Source organism: Chamaea fasciata, unplaced genomic scaffold (genome assembly GCF_029207755.1).
Source record: "Chamaea fasciata isolate MVZ Bird 193981 ecotype frontalis unplaced genomic scaffold, bChaFas1.0.hap1 SCAF_39, whole genome shotgun sequence".
Classification (NCBI taxonomy): Eukaryota; Metazoa; Chordata; class Aves; order Passeriformes; family Sylviidae; genus Chamaea; species Chamaea fasciata.
The window spans coordinates 616,392-636,644 of record NW_027094124.1 but is presented as its reverse complement, the minus strand read 5'-3'; the positions used below and the strand labels follow the sequence as shown (position 1 = coordinate 636,644).

At 51.1% G+C, this 20,253-nt stretch overlaps 1 pseudogene; it reads right to left on the bottom strand.

The window, feature by feature from the left end:
* Window positions 1–9,258: 9,258 nt before the first annotated feature.
* Window positions 9,259–13,691, bottom strand: LOC136303605 (forkhead box protein J1-like; annotated as a pseudogene).
* Window positions 13,692–20,253: the final 6,562 nt, after the last annotated feature.

Here is a 20,253-nt window from a genome sequence, read left to right as displayed (position 1 = left end):
TGCTCTTTCAGGTGTCACTGTAAGAAGCTTCTAAAAAGCTCCATTTCTGCTTGGTGGGCAGAAAGTGCAGGAAAAAGTGCTGGGAATGTGTGGAGTCGGAGCTGAAATGATGTTGGGACAGCTCGGGCTGGAGGCAGGAATGCTCAGCAGGGAAGGAACAGGCAGCCTTAAAAGAAGAGAAAGCTTGAACATGTGAATTCTAGACAAAAGAATTTATACAGAGCTGATGAATTATGACCGATTCGCAGCGTGTTTGGGCTCCTGAAGACACAGATTTGGGGTCCCTGACTGTCAGAGCTGTGCTGTGAATTTTGTGGTGGTTCCATCCCCTCCTCCCCAGCACCCCCAGAGCAGGGCTCAGCTGGGCCTCATCCCACCCCTTATCTCCGGTGCATCTGCTGGCTCCAATTCCCCGCAAGAATCAGATTTGAAGGAGTGACAAAAGACCTCATCGGTTGTTTCTCCTCTTTGGGTGGGGATGTAAACTCAGAGAAGCCAAGGAAAAGAGCCCAGTGCTTCGCAGGGCTTGGGCAGAGTCCCAGGGGTGAATTCCCAAAGGAATGAGGAGTCTGTTCCCCAGCAGGCTCCATGTTCAGTTGGATCCAGGGAATTCAGCTGGACATCCTGGAGCCAAGGCCTACCCCAAAGCTTTTCTTGCTGGGGTGGAACATAAGAAGTGTGAGTTCCCAGTTTGCCAGGCAGCTCAAACAAGGCAGCAAACACCCCACTGCAGGCTGGGATGTTCTGACTTGGCGTGGCTCTCTAAAGCGGGATTTTTATCTGTTCCCTTTCCTGAGGTCACTTTTCTCTCCCCATTTTCCCCTCCCTATCGCTTTCCAGAGCCATACCCTTGGCACTGGTTGGCAAATGTCAGATATTTCGACTTGGAGTTGTGTTTTCTATGAATGTTTTGTGATGTGGATCTCAAATTTCCAGGAAAAAAAAACACCAACAAACAAACAAACAAACAAACAAACCCAACAACAACAACAACAACAAAACAGTATTTACCTTCCAGATAAGGAAAAAAAAAAAGGAAAAATTCATTCCTTTTTTCTTCAGTTTCTTCTCATCTGACTTCATCTCCTGGTTCCCATGCAGGGAGTGGTGGAGTCCCCAGCCCTGAAAGGGTTTCACAATCCTGTGGATGTGCTGGGTTAACAGCTGGGCTGATGCTCCTGGAGGTCTTTTCCAACTTTAGGGATTTTGGGGTGATTCTAAAAGGACAAAGAACTGGTGGTTCCAAAGGGTTTCAGCTCCTCTGGCTGTAACCCAAGCAGATTCCACAGGAGATGTGCATGGCCAGGTCAGCCTGGTGGGATTTCCTTCCCCATCCAAGGGGAAACTGGTTCCTATGTGCAGTCACAGTCATTTACATCTTAGTATCTTTGGGAATGTTGTTCCCAGTGGAAGCAGGCAGAGGTAAAATCCCTTGTGGCCTTCCCAAGTCTCTGGGATCCATTCCTCGTGCTGGTGGTCAGGGGTGGGTGGAATTCAGGATTTGCCCAAATGGAAGAACTAAAAATAGAAAAAAACCAAGTTGTGAGGGAAAGCTTCTCACAATTTCCACTAAAACAATCCGAGAACTTGCTTTACTCATTTCCTTCTGCTCAAACCAGGTTCTTGTCAATGAATCCTGTTCTTTTTCCTCCTTCTCAAGGAGCATGTGGAGCCCAGGCCCAGCTGTGACTCAGGTGAAAGCACAGCACCATTTTTCCTGCCTCGGGGGAAGAAGGTGAGTCCTGGAGGTCCCCTAAGAAATGACCAAATTTTGCAAGCCAAGGAAGCTGGGATGAATCTTTCCTTGAAACTCTGGGCTGGGAATAATTCCCTTCGCATTTCCTGAGCGGGGATGAGCTGGTTGTGGTGCCAGGAAAGGCCAGGGGAATATCTCAGATACTCACCTGTAGGATTTGTGTTTTATACACTTGGCATTTGTGGGGAACAGCAAGGCGAACACACTCGTTTCCTTCTCTCAGGCCGTGAATAACACTGAGGAAATTGTTTGCACTTGGAAACCACAAGGTGGGGAGCTCAGGGACATCAAAATGCAAAGAATTGTAATCTGTGGGTGAAACTCTGAAATCGAGTGTTGAGCAAGATGCTTCTAAAGGAAACAGTATATTTTCAGAATTAGATCACTAGGGATTTTTTTTTTCTGCTGTGCAAAATAATTTCTCATTCACTCTTTGAAGGAAATAAGTTACAGTAATTACTGCAATAATTACAATTTTCCACATAATGTCCGCAATAACTCTTAGTCTATCTCTTCGTAGTTCTGAGTGAGCTTCAGCTTCAGTTCGTTATCACCTGGTGTGATCTTCCAGATTCCTTCTGGGGCTTTCTTCACTCGGGAGTGATGGATCCAGGCTTTCTGTTCTTTGATCTTGATTGCAGTGAAGGTAGTAAGAAGCACCTGGAATGGTCCTTCTCACTGTGGTTCCAAGGTCTTTTCTGCAAAAGACTTAACATATACATACTGGCTTATCTAATTCTCGGTTTTGAGCTTCGGCCACGTATTTCTCAATTTCTCGAAGTTGTTTATTTAGGGCCTTTATATACTCATGTAGGGTTTCTTCCCCTACTTGCATGGGTGTTGTTCTTTTTTGAACTGCATATGGCCTTCTATACAGTATTTCAAAAGGGCTTAGTTTCTTTTTTTGCCCTTGGTTTTGTTCGAATTTGCAATAGTGCCAATGGGAAAGCCTGGGGCCAGGGCAAATTTACTCCTTGCCCCAATCTCACAATTTGTTGTTTAATCAAGTGCTTCATTTTTTCCACTTGACCACTAGATTGAGGGTGGTATGGGGTATGCAATTCACAATCTATTCCCAGGTGATTACTTATTTGCTGCACAATTTTTGAAATAAAGTGTGGGCCTCTGTCTGAGGATATGGTGGCTGGAACTCTAAACTTCGGTATTATTTCTTGTAACAGTGCTTGTTTACCTCTCGGGCCTTAGCTGTCCGGCCAGAAAAGGCTTCTGGCCATCCTGAGAAGGTATCAGTTAACACCAATAGGTAACGATGTCCTCCCTTCCTGGGCAGCTCTGTAAAGTCAATTTGCCATTGTTGCCCAGGTCCACAGCCTTTCCCAATTTGTCCCACTTTAGGCTTTGGAGCATTTTTGAGATTAGTTGGGAGGCAAAGGCTACGCTGACGAGTTACTTGTATCACTGTGCCCTGCAATTTCCTGGCCATGATCTTTTCTTTGAAATGGTTAGACAGGGCATCCATTCGCCAGTGTGTTTTCTCATGCTCCGTCTGTACTAATACCCACAACAAATAGGAGGGTACTACAAGTTTCCCTTCTTCTGTTACAGCCCATCCCTCCTGGTTATAACTTGCCTTTTCTGCCTTAATGAGTTTTTTATCCTCTTTATTGTATATTGGCTTACCCTCAATAGAAATTTTTCCATCTGGAATTAATGCTGCTTCAATTGTCTCATTAGGTATCTCACTTTTTGCTGCTTCTTTTGCCTCTCTATCTGCCAGCATGATCCCCTCTTCCAATTCCGAGCTCACCTTCTGGTGTGCCTTGATATGCATGATGACTGCCTTCTCAGGTAGTTGTACTGCCTCCAACAGTCTCAATATTTCTTGTGCGTGTTTAATATTCTTCTTTTGTGAGTTTAGCAGTCCTCTCTTTCTCCAAGTGGCTCCGTGGGCATGCACAACTCCAAATGCATACCTTGAGTCTCTCTGCTTGAGGTAACTGCATACTCAGCATGCTTTTTCCTACTGTTGACATAGCTGCTCCCATCAGTAAAGCAGGTCTGGGCATTTTCAAGTGGGCTATCTTTCAGATCCGGGCGACTGGAGTAGGTGGCGTCAATGGTCTCCAAGCAATCATGGATCGCTGGTTCTCCCATGCTTCCGCTGAGGAAGGAAGCTGGGTTCACAATGTTAGTTACCACAATCTCAGCATCGTCCTGTTCCACCAGTATAGCTTGGTGCTTCAGGAATTTCTGTGGGGAGAGCCAATGCCCCCCTTTCGCTTCCAGGACTGTACACACTTTGTGAGACACTAGCACCGTCGTCTTCTGGCCCAGGGTGAACTTGCGTGCCTCTTGGATGTTCACTGCCACTGCTGCAACGGCTCTGAGGCACCCTGGCCACCCCTTAGCTGCCGTATCCAGCTGCTTAGAGAGGTAGGCAACTACCCTTCAATACGGGCCCAGGTTTTGTGCTAGTATCCCTAAAGCGATCCTTTGCTTCTCGTGAGAAAACAAAAAGAATGGCCTACTTACATCTGGAAGTCCCAAGGCTGGTGCTGACATGAGGGCTTTCTTTAGCTGGTCGAAGGCTCGAGCCGCTTCTTTGGTCCACTGAAGATCTCTGCTTCCTTCCGCGATCAAGGCATACAGAGGTTTAACAAGTAATCCGTAATTATAAATCCACAGTCTGCACCATCCTGTGATGCCTGAGAAGGTTCTCAGTTCTTTCACTGTCTGAGGCTTTGGGGTCTGGCATATTGCCTCTTTGCGATCTTGCCCTAAGGTTCTCCGTCCAGCACTCACTTCATAGCCCAGGTAAATTACTGTTTGTCTCACCATTTGGGCTTTCTTCTGGGACACCCGATACCCCTGCAGGCCCAAGAAGTTGAGGAGGCTTACCGTCCAGTCCACACATGTTTCCTGGGTCTGGGTGGCTATTAGGTTATCCACATACTGGAGCAACTGTCCTTCTCCTGGTGGAGGTTCCCAAGACTCCAAATCTTTTGCAAGCTGTTCCCCAAATATGGTGGGGGAGTTTTTGTACTTTTGAGGCAAACACACCATGTGAGCTGAGTTTTTCGTCTAGTTTTGGGGTTCTCCCACTCAAATGCAAAGATTTTCTGGCCAGCTTCATGGAGAGGGAGGCAAAAGAAAGCATCTTTCAAATCTAAAACAGTAAACCAGGTTAGTTCAGGGATTAAACGAGTTAAAAAGGTGTAAGGGTTAGCAGCTACTGGATACGAGTCTTCAGTTATCTTATTAACAGCCTTTAAGTCTTGTACTAGCTTGTATGATCTCTTAGGCTTCTTCACTGGCAAGAGAGGAGTGTTAAAATCAGACTGACACTCTTTTAGTAGTCTTATCTTCAAATGTTTTCAATAATTGGACTAATCCCTTCTCTGTCTTCCTTCTTTAGGGGCTATTGTTTAACTTTTACTGGCTGCCTTCTTTCTTTAAGTTTGACCTATACGGATAGTGCATTCTTTGCCCTGCTTGGTATGTCAGAAGCCCACACCCCAGGAAACACTTGATTTATTATTTTTTTGAAATTCTCTTCTTCATTGGCAACTTCAGTTTCTTTGGTTATCATCATTAAGCTTAACAGTTCTACATATTGTTGATCTTTTACCTCCAAAATAATTTTCCAATTCTTAAATACTATTTTTGTCTCCAGCTGCTCTAGCACATCTCTGCCCAAAAGTGCAGATGGAGCTTTAGGCATATATGAAAATCAATGAATTCTTCATTGTTTTTCAATTTATACTTCAATGGTTTGCAAAAAAAATAAGCTTTTTCAGATTGGCCAGTTGCTCCTTTTACCATAACATAGTCGTTGTTTACAGGTATTAGGGCCTTATTCAGCACTGAAAATGTTGCCCCTGTGTCTATTAAGAATTCTCTTTTTTTTTTTTTTTTTTTTTTTAATGCTTTTTGATCTTATTCTAATTCTTAAGTTTCACCTGGTATTATTCTGGTACAAAAATATGCTGGCCACACTCAACTTTAGGAATTTGTACTGGTTTCTTTAAGATCTTTGAAATTTCGTTTTCCAGCAACTCAAATATTTTACTGCTGCGCGGGCTTATGGTTCCACTCTTAGGTACTAGCCACTTGTACCCTTATCGGACCCACGAGCCTTGACAGAGTGCACCACGAAGCACAGTCCACTGCTTACAGTAGCAGCCCCTCCTTGGGCAGGGGAACTCTTTTGAACCAGCTTCCCAATTCTTGTGCCTCCTATTCCTGGGCATATATCAAAATCAACACAAGAGAGAAAAAACAACAAAACGAAACAAAAACCAGTTTGTTGACTTTAAAAAGGAAAAAGTTAGCTGTACTTTCAGCTGTTGAGGAAAGAATTATGGTTAAAAAGCAAAAAAGGAAAAATCAAAACAAGGCTCGAGGCATAAAAAGCAAAACAGATGTTTTCAAACTAAGGCTCGAAGCATTACCTGTTGAGACAAGAACTTATGGTTAAGAAAAGGATAAACGTCTTTTTATTAAAGCAAAAAAACAAAAAGCAAAAACAGACAAACGAAAACTTTTCCAATCAGTCAGGCACAGTTTTAGGCTCGCAAAGGAAGCAGCCAAGGTGGGGGGGAGATCCTCTATGACTCTGAATACATTCTTAAAATCCTACAGACTTCGGCCGGGACACAGCACAGACCCTCCTGCAGGAAAGGGGGGGCGGGGCTCGATCCCACACTCCCCCTTCGCTCTTCTGCAGTTGCAGCCGAGGACTACAGCACTTTGAAGATATTATCACACACTGGCAATTGCAAACTTCCACTTGCCAAAAATCCCTGGGCGTTTTACAAAGAGCTGGGAAACATAGCCTTAGGCTGTGAGTTCAGCCTGTTGTCTGACTACCAAGGTGACACTAAGTACCCTTGATCACCAGCTATGTCAGGCATAGATAGAGAGGGGGAAAAAACCTCCTTGCCTGTTTTGTTCCTTTTTTTTTTCCTTTTTTTTTTTTTTTTTTCTCTACAAACAGTTTATTCACTCACGGGGCTTTTCTACTGAACAACAAACTAATTGAAGTCACACTATCAGTTAAACGATCAAAACTAGCACACAGCCTTCCCGTGAGACGCCACAGCCTTCCCAAATCCCTTCTCCTTCTCAGACAGAGGTATCTCTCCGCCAATGAGCGGGGGTTTTAAAATCTCTTCCATGTTGCAGAATTTCCAAAAACACAGAGATTAGAGATTAGTAGCAGATTCCAAAATTACACAAACAGAAACGACTGCTCTACAAGCTTTCACAAACCGCAGCACAAACGGTACAAAATTGATTCACAATCACAAAACCTCGGGATCGCCAAGCAGACACAGATCTGCCCGCAATACACACACACACATCCGGTGCGCGGGCCCACGACTCAAAACGGGACCCTTTGCATCTCAAAACTCAGGCTAGCCCCTCAGATTATGCATTACCAAGGTGCACCTTTAAACTACAAGCCGAAACCGGAGCTAGTACTGCTTTAGAACCAACAAGACCCTAGACCAGCGGCTCTGCTGCCGCCGTTGCTGCCCCGCCACTCGGGATGCAGCCACCAACTGCCAGGTTCTTTACCTGGAAACAAAACAACCATCTACGATACTCCGCGGAGTTTTTCCAAAACTCATTCAGGCCTCTGCTTTGCATAAGACGTCTCTTATGACTTACAAGCTGCCTCTATTCAAAGGTACCTGTCTTCAGTATTTGTTCTTTACTTTATTTTTTAAACATACCTTTTTGTCCGTAGTTCCAGCAGGCTCTGGTCTGTGTCCGGGGGCGTCAGGGGGTCGCAGGAGCCTTCTACCCAGAAAATCCTGGGGGGCGCCCAAAAGGGTCCTAGACCCCGATGGCCCCCTTGGCGAGAGAGAGCAGGCTCCTGCCTGGCTCGCCATAATGAATTATTAAAAAAATATGAATATCGCCCTAATGCCGATATCCAACTATGACGGACAAAAGACTCTCTAAGAGTTTAAAGTTAGAAAGTGTATGTTTAATTACGATGCCGGGCAGCCTGCGGGATAGCTCCCAAACACACGCGCGCTCACAGAAGATCACAGGGTCTTTTTATCTACAGAAGTATTGAATACCCAAAACACAAATGTATATTCATGACTTTAGTGCATCCCATTCCCCGCTTCGTATGGTAATTAGCCAAAAGCTATTAAGCATGCGTGGTTTGTTCTTTGAAATGGGTCGGTGGTCTTTTTTATGGGGCGGGGTCTCAAAATGATGAAGTAAGTGAGTCTTCTTTGCTTTGACTTTTTAACCTTTTAGTGTTGCGTGACAACTGAATCCTGTTTTCCCAGGAGTATTTGATTTATGAATTCATTGTCCTTCTTGAAGCCTATTGATTAGTCAGAATACACAAACATAAGTTGACAGGCCCCATGATTTATCAGTTCCTTAAATCCGGCTTCTGCTTATCAAAAGGGAAGTCTATCTGTCTTACTTCAGCAATATCTGGTTCAACTAAAATCTTTAATTCTTCAAAATGAATGTTTCAGGAATGGAGCTGGAGCACCGGGAGAGGCTGAGGGATGTGAAGGGGCTCAGGAGGGACCTCCATGGTCTCTACAGCTCCCTGACAGGAGGGGCAGCCAGGTGAGGGTCAGGCTCTGCTCTCGGGTGACATGGTGAGGCAGAAAGGCTCCCAGAGGAGGTTTAGGTTGGATCTGAGGGAAAATTCCTCCTGGAAAAGGCAGTCTTGGCCCAGGCTGCCCAGAGCAGGGGGACTCCCCATCCCTGGGGGGGTTTCACAGCTGTGTGGATGTGGCACTTGGGGACGTGGCCAGGGGTGACCACAGCCTTTTCCAACCTCAGCCATCCCCTGATCCCTTTGGGACCAAACACCAAAAACTCCGGGTTAAATTGTGCCTCCCCACCCCGGGGGGCTTTCCTTGGCCTCTCCCCCCAGCCTGCATCCTGCCTGCCCTGCTCTTCCCTCCCTGGAATCCTCCCCCTTTTCCTCTCCCCAGGTGCCGGACGGAGCCCCCCCTTCCCCCCGGCAGGACTCTGGGGTGAGTGGTGACCCCCCCCGGACACTCCCTGACCCCCGTGTCCCCATCCCTGCACCCCAGACCCCCCCTCACCTCAAACCTCACTCCCCCCATCCCCCCCCGCTCGCCGGGGCAGCGGAGAACGCGGGGGCGGGTGGGATTTGGGGGGGCCGAGCTGGGAGGGGTGGGGGACAGGGCAGGGGGGCGCCGGGGAGGTGAGGGGGGCAGAGCAGGGGGGCATTGAGGGGGTCAGGAGGGGCCTGGGGGGGGCAGGGGGCGCTGGGAGGTATGGGGGGGGGGCACTGGGGGGCTGGGCACAGCGGGGACAGGGGAGGCACAGCGGGGACAGGGGGGCGCTGCCCGTGTCCCCCCATCCTGTTCAGGTCCTGTCTCCCCCCCACGCCCCCGGGTCCCACCCAGGAGGGGAAGCAGCATCTTATCTTATCTTATCTTATCTTATCTTATCTTATCTTATCTTATCCTATCCTATCCTATCCTATCCTATCCTATCCTATCCTATCCTATCCTATCTAATGTAGTCTAATCGCCCATCTCTACGAAAGATTTAAAGGGGTCGACCACAAAGTCCATGACATCCATGTTGGGCAGCGAGGCCTGGACGTTTTCAGCCCCTTGCTCCAGGAAGCTGCAGCTGGGGAGGAGATTCTCCGGTGTCTCCTCGTTCCAGGCAACCTCCAGGAAAGCCGTGGCCGTCAGGTTTTCATCCAAGCCCGGCGTGGTGAGGCCGGGCTCGGCGGGGATTTGCTGCTGCTCTTGCTCCCCTGCCGGGCACAGGGGCAACACTTCAGCCAGGGTGGAAGGTGGCAGCTCCAGGTTGTCGAGAGCGAGGAAATCTTGCTCCAGGGAGGGGCTGAGCAGAGCCTCCCAGTCAATGCTGCCCATCAGTGCGGTCAGCTCGTGCGGCTCCTCGGGGTCGCCCGGGGCATCGCTGGGCAGGCAAGAAGCCTCGGCCACCAGGGCTGTGGGGCAGGGCTCTGGGAACTGCTCCGGGAACTGTTCTGGGAACTGCTCCGGGACCTGCTCTGGGAACTGCTCCGGGAACTGTTCCGGGAACTGCTCCGGGACCTGCTCTGGGAACTGTTCTGGAAACTGCTCCGGGAACTGTTCTGGGAACTGCTCCATGACCTGCTCTGGGAACTGCTCCGGGAACTGTTCCGGGAACTGCTCCAGGACCTGCTCTGGGAACTGCTCTGGGAACTGCTCCGGGAACTGCTCCGGGAACTGCTCTGGGAACTGTTCTGGGAACTGCTTCGGGACCTGTTCTGGGAACTGTTCTGGAAACTGCTCCGGGACCTGCTGCGGGAGCTGCTGCGGGAACTGCTCCGGGACCTGCTGTGGGAACTGCTCTGGGACCTGCTGCCCTTCCTCGTTCTCCATGGGATCGCTGTAGAGGTTGCTCCCAAACTCCTCGAACTCTTGGAGTGGCTGCTGTAGCTCCGCGCCCACCTCGAGGCTGCCATGGGCCGGGCTGGGCGCACGCTGAGCAGCTGGCTGGGCTCGCTTGCTGGAGGCTGGCGGGATTTGCTCTGGAAACGCCCCGCGGCCCTCGGAGCTGCTGCTCTTGGGCCACTTGGTTTATTGAGGGTGAAACTTCCAATAGGCGCCTCTGCCCGGCTCCCCCTTGTCCCAGGGAACTTTGACGAAGCGCTTGTTGACGCACAGGTTGTTCCGGATGGCGCTCTAGATGCAAAAGAGAACAAACCCCAGGGTTGAAGTCCTGCCAAAGGCTCCTACCTGCCAGCTGGGATGAGCGTGGCAGAAGTAGCTGAAGTTGTCGCGGATCCACTTGCAGATGGCGGCCAGGGTGAGCTTGGGCTTCCCGCTGGCTTCCATGGCCGTGCAGATGAGGGTGGCGTAGGAATAGGGCAGCCTGACATGCGGGCTGGTTTTGTAGTCGACGTCCTCGGCGGCCGGAGGGGACCTGGGCACGGTCTGGGGCAGGGACGCAGTCACCTCGCCTGCGCTGGAGGTGGAGGAGGATGACGCGGCCGTGCTGGGAATGTCGAGGAAGTCGCAGAGCTCCTCAGAGGTCAGGGGAAAACCCGGGCTCTGGAAGTCCACCAGGCTCACCAGGTTCTCCCAGATGCTGCAGCGATCATTGGGATCCTCGGAGATGGGAGGCAGGCCGAGGTCGGCGCCCGTGAGATTGACCAGCCACAGCATGTTGGGCTCCTCGCGGCGCTGCTGCTGCTGCTGCTGCTCCTGGCTGGAGCTGGATTGCTCCTGAGCCTCGAGCACGGGGCTGGGGCTCGCCATGGCCTCGGCGCCGGGCAGGGCTCACGTGGAGGCAGAAAATGCACGGGGCAGATGCTGCAGGGAGAAGAGGCAGAGGGTTGAGGTTCAGCGAGAAGCAGCACCCGGACAGCGCCGGGTGTCCCCGGTGCCGCTGGGTGGCACGCGTCCCCGGGGCGCTGGGCGCGGGAGCCGCAACGTCCGCCCCGGGGGGGAGCTTTAGCAGCCCCGAGCCTCGGGGAAATTCCCTTGAAGCCTCGCGTCCCCGGGCCCCCCAAAGCCAACCCCGCCCAGTGCCCGGCGAGGTTTTGGCCGCAGAAAGAATGAAAGAAAATCAACATCCCCTCCCCGCCCTCAAACAACACGAATCCAGTCCTGCCCTCCCACCAAGCAAGGCGGTTTCTCACACCTGCCATGGGTCAGGACGGCACCTCAGAGTCCGACACCTCCACCCTACGGACCCTAAACCACTCGTCCATCCCCTCCCGCCCCATCCTATCCCATCCCCGCTCCCTTCGCTCTGCTGCTGTTCGCCATTCCCCCTGCCCCCGGTCCCCCAAACTAACCCGGAGCAGGGATCCACCCTAAGCGCGGCGTCCCTCGGAGCGACCCGGCGGCTTCAGCCTTGGGGAAATGCCGTGCGGGGGATGCGGCCTTGGCTCCGGCCTTGCAAAGCCAGGATGCCGGCGCTGCTTTTGGGCCAGGAGACCGAGAAACAGAGGGAGCCAGAGCGCGGCCGGAGCGCAGCAGCTGCCGCTGTGCGGGCGGGAGCAGCTCTGGGGCAACGGCAGCGCTGCCGAGCCTTGGGCTCGAGGGGGACGCTGCCACCAATGGGCATTTCCCCGCCCGGCCGCTGAACGGGCTCCTCTGGCGCCGTGCGGGGCTGAGCCCAGCCCCCGCCGCTTCCCGCAGCCCCTCGAGGGCAGCCCCCCGAGCTTCACAACTCCATTTCCGGCCATGTGGGCATGGTTTATTGACGCCGTGGGGGGAGCTTGATGCTGATTGGGCCGTAGGGGCGGGGCTGCTCCACTTGCAGCCAATGAGCGGCACCGAGGTCTGGGGGAAAGGGGGCGGGGCTTCAGTGGGCAGAATGTAAGTGGGAGGAGCTTAAAGGGGTGGGGTTATAGCAGGGATAATGAAAGTGGGCGGGGCTTGTGTGAGCGGGGCTTAAAGTGGAAATAGGCGAGGCTTAAAGGTAAAGGGGTGGGGCTTAAATGGGTGTGGCCAAACGGGAGTGGGCGTAAAATCGGGTTGAGGAAAGTGGGCGGGGCTTCAGTGGGCGTGGCTTGAATGACAAGTGGGCGTGGCGTAAAGTGGGTGGGGGATAATGTGGAGGGAAATGAAGAGGTGGGGCTTAAAGCATGGTTGAAGGGGAAGTGGGCGTGGTTTAGGAGAAAGGGGCGTGGCCAAAGCCCACCCAAGCTCGGCCACCAGGGGGCGTGACCAATCCGGCTGAGGATGGCGCCAAGCTCCGCCCCTTCCGGGGGCTGGGCGTGGTCAAGGAGCAGCCTGGGAGGGGGAGGAGGAGAAATTTGGGGAAAAATTCCCAAAATTCCCCGAAAAACTGCCAAAGTTCCCAAAAAATTCCCCCCAAAATTAAAACATTGTAATTAACAAAATCAGGAAAATCAGGTAAAGTTTGGAGGAATTTTGGCCAAAATTTGGGAAAAATTTAATTCAAATTTCATTAAATTTCAATAATTTGTTTTTAAAAATTTGTTAAAAATTGATCCAAAGTTCTGACTCAAAAAATCGCGAAAAATTTCTCCAAAAACACCAGAACTGAACTTGACCAAAATCATCCCGAAAAAGTTTAACAAAACATTCCCTAAAATATTCCTGGAAAATCAGGAAAAAAATCCCGAATTTTTCCCCGAGTTTTCCCAAAGTTTTGATGGTTTTGGGATGAATTTTTGAAGAATTTTGATTCAATTTTTTTACCAAATTTCTACAAATTTTTTTCTTCACAATTTTTCCCCCAAATTTTCCCGATTTTTTCCCAAAATTTTGATGAATTTTGGACAAATTTTAAAACAATTTTGACAAAATTCCAACAAATTTTCACCGACCCCCCCAAAAGATCTCCAAAAAATCCCAAAATTCTCCCCCAAATCCCAAGAAACTTGGAACAATCCCCAAAAATCCCACAAATTTCCCCAAATTCCCAAATCTCGCCCTCAAAATTTCAGGATTTCACCTCTTGAGATCGAGCGTTGGTGGCTCCGGAACTTCCGGGACAACCTCGGGGAATGGGGCCGGAAGGGGCGGGATGGTAATGAGGGAGAGAAGTCGTGACATCATCAGGACATGCCCCCTTCTTGACATTCTCACCCTGAGCTCATTTTGTGTTTAAACGGTGTCATGTCCTTTTTAAACCACGCCCACGTCCGGATTTCACGCCGCCAAATTCCTGTTGAAGCTCCTCCCACTCATTAGGGACAATTAAAATTGCCAGAATCTCAACATCCGGATTTCTCCGCCCACTTCCGGTTCGAAGCCCCACCCATTTCCTGTTTACACGCCCACACTTCTGGTTTAAGCCCCGCCCACCCGGCCGCCATTTGGGTTTTTTCTTTCTCTATCTCAGTTTTCCTTTAAAGTTTCCCAAATTTTTTTTGTGGAATTTCTCCCCATTTTTGGTTTTTGGTCCCGCCCCGACTCAAGTTCTGCTTAGGCCGCGCCCTCTTCCGGTTTAAGCCCCACCTGCTGTTGGCCGCCATGTTGGTTTTTTTCACCGTTTTATTTTATACATTCTCTCCAGAATTTCTCAGTATTTTTACGATTTCTTTGGGAATTTCGCCCCATCGTTGGTCTTGGCCTTGCCCCCGAGTCTCGTTTGGGGCTCTGGCTCCTCTCACTTCCGTTTTAGGCCCCGCCTCAACGTGGGCTCCTCCTCCAGCGGCTCCAGCAAAAGCTCTGAGGAGGGGGAGAGGCAGAATTAGCGAAAAATTCCCAAAAAATCCCAAAATTTCCCCAAAATTTTCTCAAAATCCCTCAAATTTCCAGACATTTTCCTGATTTTCCTGAAATCCCCCAAAATTTTCCCCCAAAATCCCCGAAAAAACCCCAAATCACCAAATTTCACCAAATTCCCAAAAATCTCCCAAAATCCATAAAAATTCTCCAAAATTCCCCCAAATCCTCCAAATTTCCCCAAAAATCCCCAATTTTCCCTAAAATTTCCCTAAATTACCTAAAACCACCAAAATTCCCCCAAATTATCCCAAAAATCCCCAAATTTTCCCCAAATTTCCTAATTTTTCCCCAAATTTTTCCCTAAATTTTCTCAATTTTGGACCCAAATTTTCTGAAATTTTTCCCAAATTTCACCAGTTTTGACCCAAATTTCCCAGAATTCCCTATTTTCCAAAAAAACCCTTTCCAAATTTCTCCATTTTTGACCCGAGTTTCCCAAATTTCCACCAAAATTTCCCAAAAGCTCCCAAAATCCTCTAAATTTTCCCATTTTCCCCCAAATTTCCCAAAATCACCAAAATTTCCAGAATTTTTCAGAAATTTCCCAGGTTTTGGCCCAAATTTTCTAAAATTTACAATTTTCCCCCAAAATTTCTCCAAATTTCCCCATTTTTGACTCCAATTTTTCCCCAAATTACCCCAAATCCTCTAAAATTTCCCATGTCCCCCCGAAATTTCCCAAATTTCCACCCAAATTTCTCCAATTTCCCCATTTTTTACCCAAATCCGAGGGATTTCCCCCCATTTCCTCACGTGGGGGGAGGGGCAGCTCCAGCTCCGGCGCCTCCTCTGCGGCAGGAGGGGAGGGGAGAGAAAAAGTCACAGAAATCGTCAAAATTGACCCAAAATGAACCAAAATGTACCAAAAATGATGAAAAGACACAAAGTCGTTCAAAATTGACCCAAAATTGACCCAAAATGGCTGAAAAATGACCCAAAAATATTCAAAAATGAGTCAAAATTGTCCAAAATTGACCCAAAAGGAGCCAAAACCACCCAAAATGATAAAAAAGATCAAAAATGTCAAAAATGTCCAAAATTTGGCCCAAAAGGAGCCAAAAATAAGAACATCAAGGTTTGAGAAGTTTGACATAGAAAGAACAGCTGAGAGAAATGTTCTTGCTCAGCTGTCAGAAGAGAAGGCTCAGGGAAAGCTTTAGCACCACATCCCAGTATTTAAAGGGTGGCTACAGAGAAGGTGGAAAATCCTTTTTTTATATGGACTCCCATGGAAAAGACAAAGGATAATGGATTCAAACCACTTCTGGGGAGATTCCAGTTAGACACAGGAGTAAAATGCTTCGCAATAGGAAAAATCAGCCATTGGAAAAATCTCCCCAAGAAAGTGGTGGATTCCCCAGCACTGGGCAATTTTAAGATTCAGCTGGACAGGGTGCTGGGTCACCTTGTCTAGATGTTTTAAGCTACAAGAAAGCCTAAATTTTTTAAATTTTTTTTTTTTAAGAGGTTTGAATGACAGAGAAGTACTTCTTAGTGCCTTATTTCTTAGTTCTTCCTAGGCATGAAGATTACTGGGCTAATCTTAGGGACAGAGGGACAAGGGGCAGGGAGATGATGAAGGCGGTATGATCATGATTGCCCTGTCTCCTCGCAATCTCCCACATAACAAGTGTGCCTACTCTGATATGCAATGCTGAGTGCTTTGGCAAGTGGATTTCTTGAAATCCCACCACATCCCACCAAATCCCACCTAATTTTCCTTCTCCTTGTAAGAGCAGCCTCTGATCCACCCAGCTTCTGCTCAGGCTAGAGCTAGGGGCTGGAGGTTCATGTAAGCCAGGAGAAGCCTTTCCTCTGACTTTAGTAGGTGGTATCTAAAGCACTGAGAGAAAACTCAGCAGTCCTCAGATGTGTTTTTCACTTTTGAGAATGCTTAGTTTAGCAGACAGGATCCTAGACTTAAATACAGATGATTTAGACTGAAACACTGTCACAGCCAGATGCCAAATGACTTAAGGCAAAATAGCCGTGCTTCAGCTACTTCTCTGTGAACAGAGATAATTATTCCCTGCTGTACAGAACATGTAACAATAAAATCCATCAGTGATTTTCTCCACTTCAATAATAAGTACAACAATTTAGGCACTAAAATAGATCAGATTAATTTAGTTTTTGGTGAAAGCTTAATTGCACGGCATTGGGAACACCTGAGATCACGTCTGACTAGCAGCATAAACCTGCAGCAGTCTTGAGGATGAAGTGTATTTTCCCATGAAGATAGAGACATGGAGGTGGGAAACAAAAGTTGAAGAAAAGGGAAAAAACACCTTGTACAGAAGAGAAAGAGGAAAAAAGGACAAAGGAAAATGAGAATAGGTTGGAAATGGGAGATGAAGTGATGTACGTTCTCGGCTGCAGGGCAAAATTCAAATACTTTAAAATACAAATGCATCAATTTTATGTATCAAATCTCAGCTTTTTGCATAGCTCCCACAGCCATTTCCTGAACTTGTATGAAATAAACTTGTGTTACTGGTTCATCTGTGGGTAATTATGCCCACAAGAATGCTCAGAGGCCTGGAGCGCCTCAGCTATAGGGTCAGGCTGGGAACTGGAGTTGTTCATCCTGGAGAAGTCTCTGGGGAGACCTCAGAGCACCTTCCAGTACCTAAAGGTACAAGAGAGTTGAAGAGGGACTTTTTACAAGGGCACGTTGCGATCGGACTCGGGAAAATGGCTTCAAACTGAGAGAGGACGGGTTTAGATTAGATATTGGGAAGAAACCCTTTGCGAAGTGCTGGCACAGGTTGCCTAGAGAACTTGTGGATGCCCCATTCCTGGAAGGGCTCAAGGCCAGGCCGAACGGAGCTTGAAGTAACCTGGATTAGTAGAAGACCCCTCCGACCTTCCTCCCTCCTCCCGGGCCGCGATGGCGGTGCAGCGAGCGGCCGGGCAGCACACGCCCCGCTCCGCCCCTGAGGGTCGGGGTCCCGCCTGGGCGGGGCGGGATGGGCGGCCCGGACCCGCCGGCCCCGGCTGGAGACGGGCCTGGCCTCCGGGGGCGGCTGCTTCCTCTCTTCCCGCCCGTGCGCCTCGAGTGAGCGGCCGGCCCTGCTGCCCGCGTGGGGCGGCGCGGACGGCAGGGAGGAGACCGGGGTGAGCGCTGCTCTGCGGGGATACAGGGGCAGGGGCCGGCCCGGGGTGAGCGCTGCTCTGCCGGGATACAGGGGCAGGGGCCGGCCCGGGGTGAGCGCTGCTCTGCCGGGATACAGGGGCAGGGGCCGGCCCGGGGTGAGCGCTGCTCTGCGGGGATACAGGGGCAGGGGCCGGCCCGGGGTGAGCGCTGCTCTGCGGGGATACAGGGGCAGGGGCCGGCCCGGGGTGAGCGCTGCTCTGCCGGGATACAGGGGCAGGGGCCGGCCCGGGGTGAGCGCTGCTCTCGGGGATACAGGGGCAGGGGCCGGCCCGGGGTGAGCGCTGCTCTGCGGGGATACAGGGGCAGGGGCCAGCCCAGGGTGAGCGCTGCTCTGCGGGGAGAGAGGGGCGGGCGGTGGTCTCTCTGCTGTCTCACTTGTGCAAAACTGTCCCCCAGACAAAGAGATTGCACTTAGGGATACAAATGCAAGTAGCAGGAACCCAAATGCTCTCGAGTCAGAGCTCAAGGCCTGCATCTGCACAGGGTATTTGGGCTGCCCCACTCGTCCTTTGGTTCTGCCTGCAAATGCCACTGCCCTTTCTGCCTCAAACACAAGTGCCACAGCTAGGTAAAACCCAGCCAGTGGGCCATATTCCAAAGGCACTGCGGTCTGGAGAGCATGATGGAAGAAGAGCCTTCCCCCCCTTCAAACCGTACCAAAGAAGGCATCAATGTCACATTCCACCTCTAAGCAAAAATGAACAGTTCAGAAGGAGATGTTGAGCATTCTCACAGGCTCAGAAGGAGGGGAATCTTTGAAAGGAGTTGAGGTTTCACAAACTTTGTTTATAACCTATGCTACAACCCTACACTAAAATCCTTGCTACAATCCTACTCTAAAATCCTATCTATAATCCTACTCTACAATTCATCTCTAAACTGGTGATGGGCATGACAGTTTTAAAGTAGCTGTCACATTCTTCTCTTCTCTTCTCCTTCCCCTCCTTCCCCGCCAAGCTGTGGCGCCTGGCGAACAGCCCCCGCGTCTGCTCCGTGCGCTGGGACAGCGGGAGCTGCTCGGCCCGGGCGGCTCCCGGGGGCCGGCCCCGCACACCTTCCGGGCCACGCGGTTGCGCAACTTCCTGCACCAGCTCAACTGCTACGGCTGCCGCAAGGTGCCGGGCTGGCTTGGCGCGGCCGCGCCGGGCGATGCCGGCGCCTGGCTCCACTACGTGAACCCCTGGTTTCTCCGCGACCGCCCCGACCTCCGTCTCCGCTTCAGGCGCCGGAGCGCGGCCAACAGGCAGCGGCCGGCGGCGGGGCGGGAGGGGCGCAGGCGCCCGCCCTGCGGCTCCCAGCAGCTCCCCAGGGAGCGGCCGCCGCTGCCGCCCGGGCGCCCGCCCCACGGCTTCCTTCTGCTGCACAGGGAGCGGGTGCTGCTGGACGGCCGGGAACTGCGCTGTCCCCGGCTCGGCCCCTTCCAGCAGCCGCCCAGGGAGCTCCACAGGCATCAGGAGATGATCGTCCCTGAGTGACTCCCCTGTTTTCCCTTGAGCCCAGGGACATTCCTGTTGAATGATCAATAAACCCCTTCAGCAAATCCAGAGTTGTGTCCCTCTGTGTGTGTGTGTGTGCGTGTGTGTGTGTGTGTGTGGACGTGTCTAGATGTCTACTGTCCTAGTATTTGGCTTGCCAGGGCATTGCAGAGACCCTCTGTGGGGACAAGGGCCCTTGGGGAGCTGTGGGCAGGTCCCAGCCTGGGGCAGTTAGAGCCTTGTTGGGGATGGGATCCCTGGGAGTCTTTGTGCGGGGCAGCTGTGCAGAGAGGGAGCCAGGTACTCTGAGATGGCAGAGTGGCTGCAGGTGTGACAGGGCGAGAGGCAAGGCAGGGTATGCTCCCATCTGGAATCTGCTCTGGGGCTGGAGACAGAAGCAGTTTGGTGTCTGCAGGGTTGAGAAATGGGGCGCTGTGGATGTGGCAAGTGCTACAGCTGAGTAATTCTCAAAGCTTCAGCTGTGTCTGCAGGTGTTCACCATTCCCCATTGCCTGGAGATCCCAGTTATGCGGCTGATCCTATTAGCCATGACCCCATTGTTCTCCCACATTCCACTTTGGGGCTGGGTTCAGCTCTAGAGTGTCCTGCAGGGAAAGCTCCCAGAGGGGAGGAGCACTGGGAGATGCGGGGATCTGGGGGACTGTTGGAGGATGGATAGTGTTGGAGTAGGGATCCACTTGCCTTCAGCTCCCTGCCAAATCCCTTGGCCCCCAGAGGTACTTGGGCCCTACAGGGGCAGGCGGCCCGTGCAGGAAGTCGGCGAGATGCCAGGGCCGCAGGAGGGATGGACTCTGTGCCAAGGCTGGGCTCATAGCCAGGGCTGAGGGCTGTGCTAAACTGGGTTTTGGCCTGAGGCATGTACGGGAGGGGGCAGGGAGAAGTTCTGGAGGGGATTAAGGTGCTCCCGCTCTGGTGCCACCTCAGCCAGAGCTGCCCAGTGTGATAGGAAGATGAAGGTGGCTCTGCTCAGCATGGCCCTGCTCCTCCCCATCCTGCTGTGCCTCCCAGTACAGGCCAAGATGAGGCCCAATATCACAATGTCCCTATATCCTACCCTATGTAGCCTACCATCCCATCCTTTTGGCCTCCTCAGACATCTCCTCTCCAGGTTCTCCTCTTGGCTGGATTCCCTCCCACTGATCATTCCCAATTCTTTTTCCCCCCTTTTCCCCCTCAGTCCTTTGCCTATCTCCCTGTCCACGGCAGCACCATCTCCTGATGCCATTCCTGGACTCCTCACCTACTCCCAAACCATCTCCCAGCCTCTCTGGTTTTGTCCTCATCTATCCTGTTTCTTCTGTCTCCATCAAGCCCCTCCCTTGCAATCCCATGTCCCTACAATGGAATTCCTTTCTTCTCCCCTGTATCCAACAGGGCCCCTTCCACACCCTCAGCCCAGTCCCTTGGGCTCTTCAGGTCACCCCACTTCAGTGTCTTTCATCTCCTTGGAGGCTCTCAACCCCCATCCCATTGTCTGCACCTCCACCCTGATCCATGCACCCGTGTCCCCCCACAGCCCTACAAGGCCCAATCCAGCCCAGACCTTTGCAATCCTTTCCAGGCACTCCTGAAAAGGGCTGAAAATGATCACTGGATGAGGAGCGGGGTGCTGGGATTGGAGGGCATCCCCTCTAGGAATGGAGGGGCAGTTTG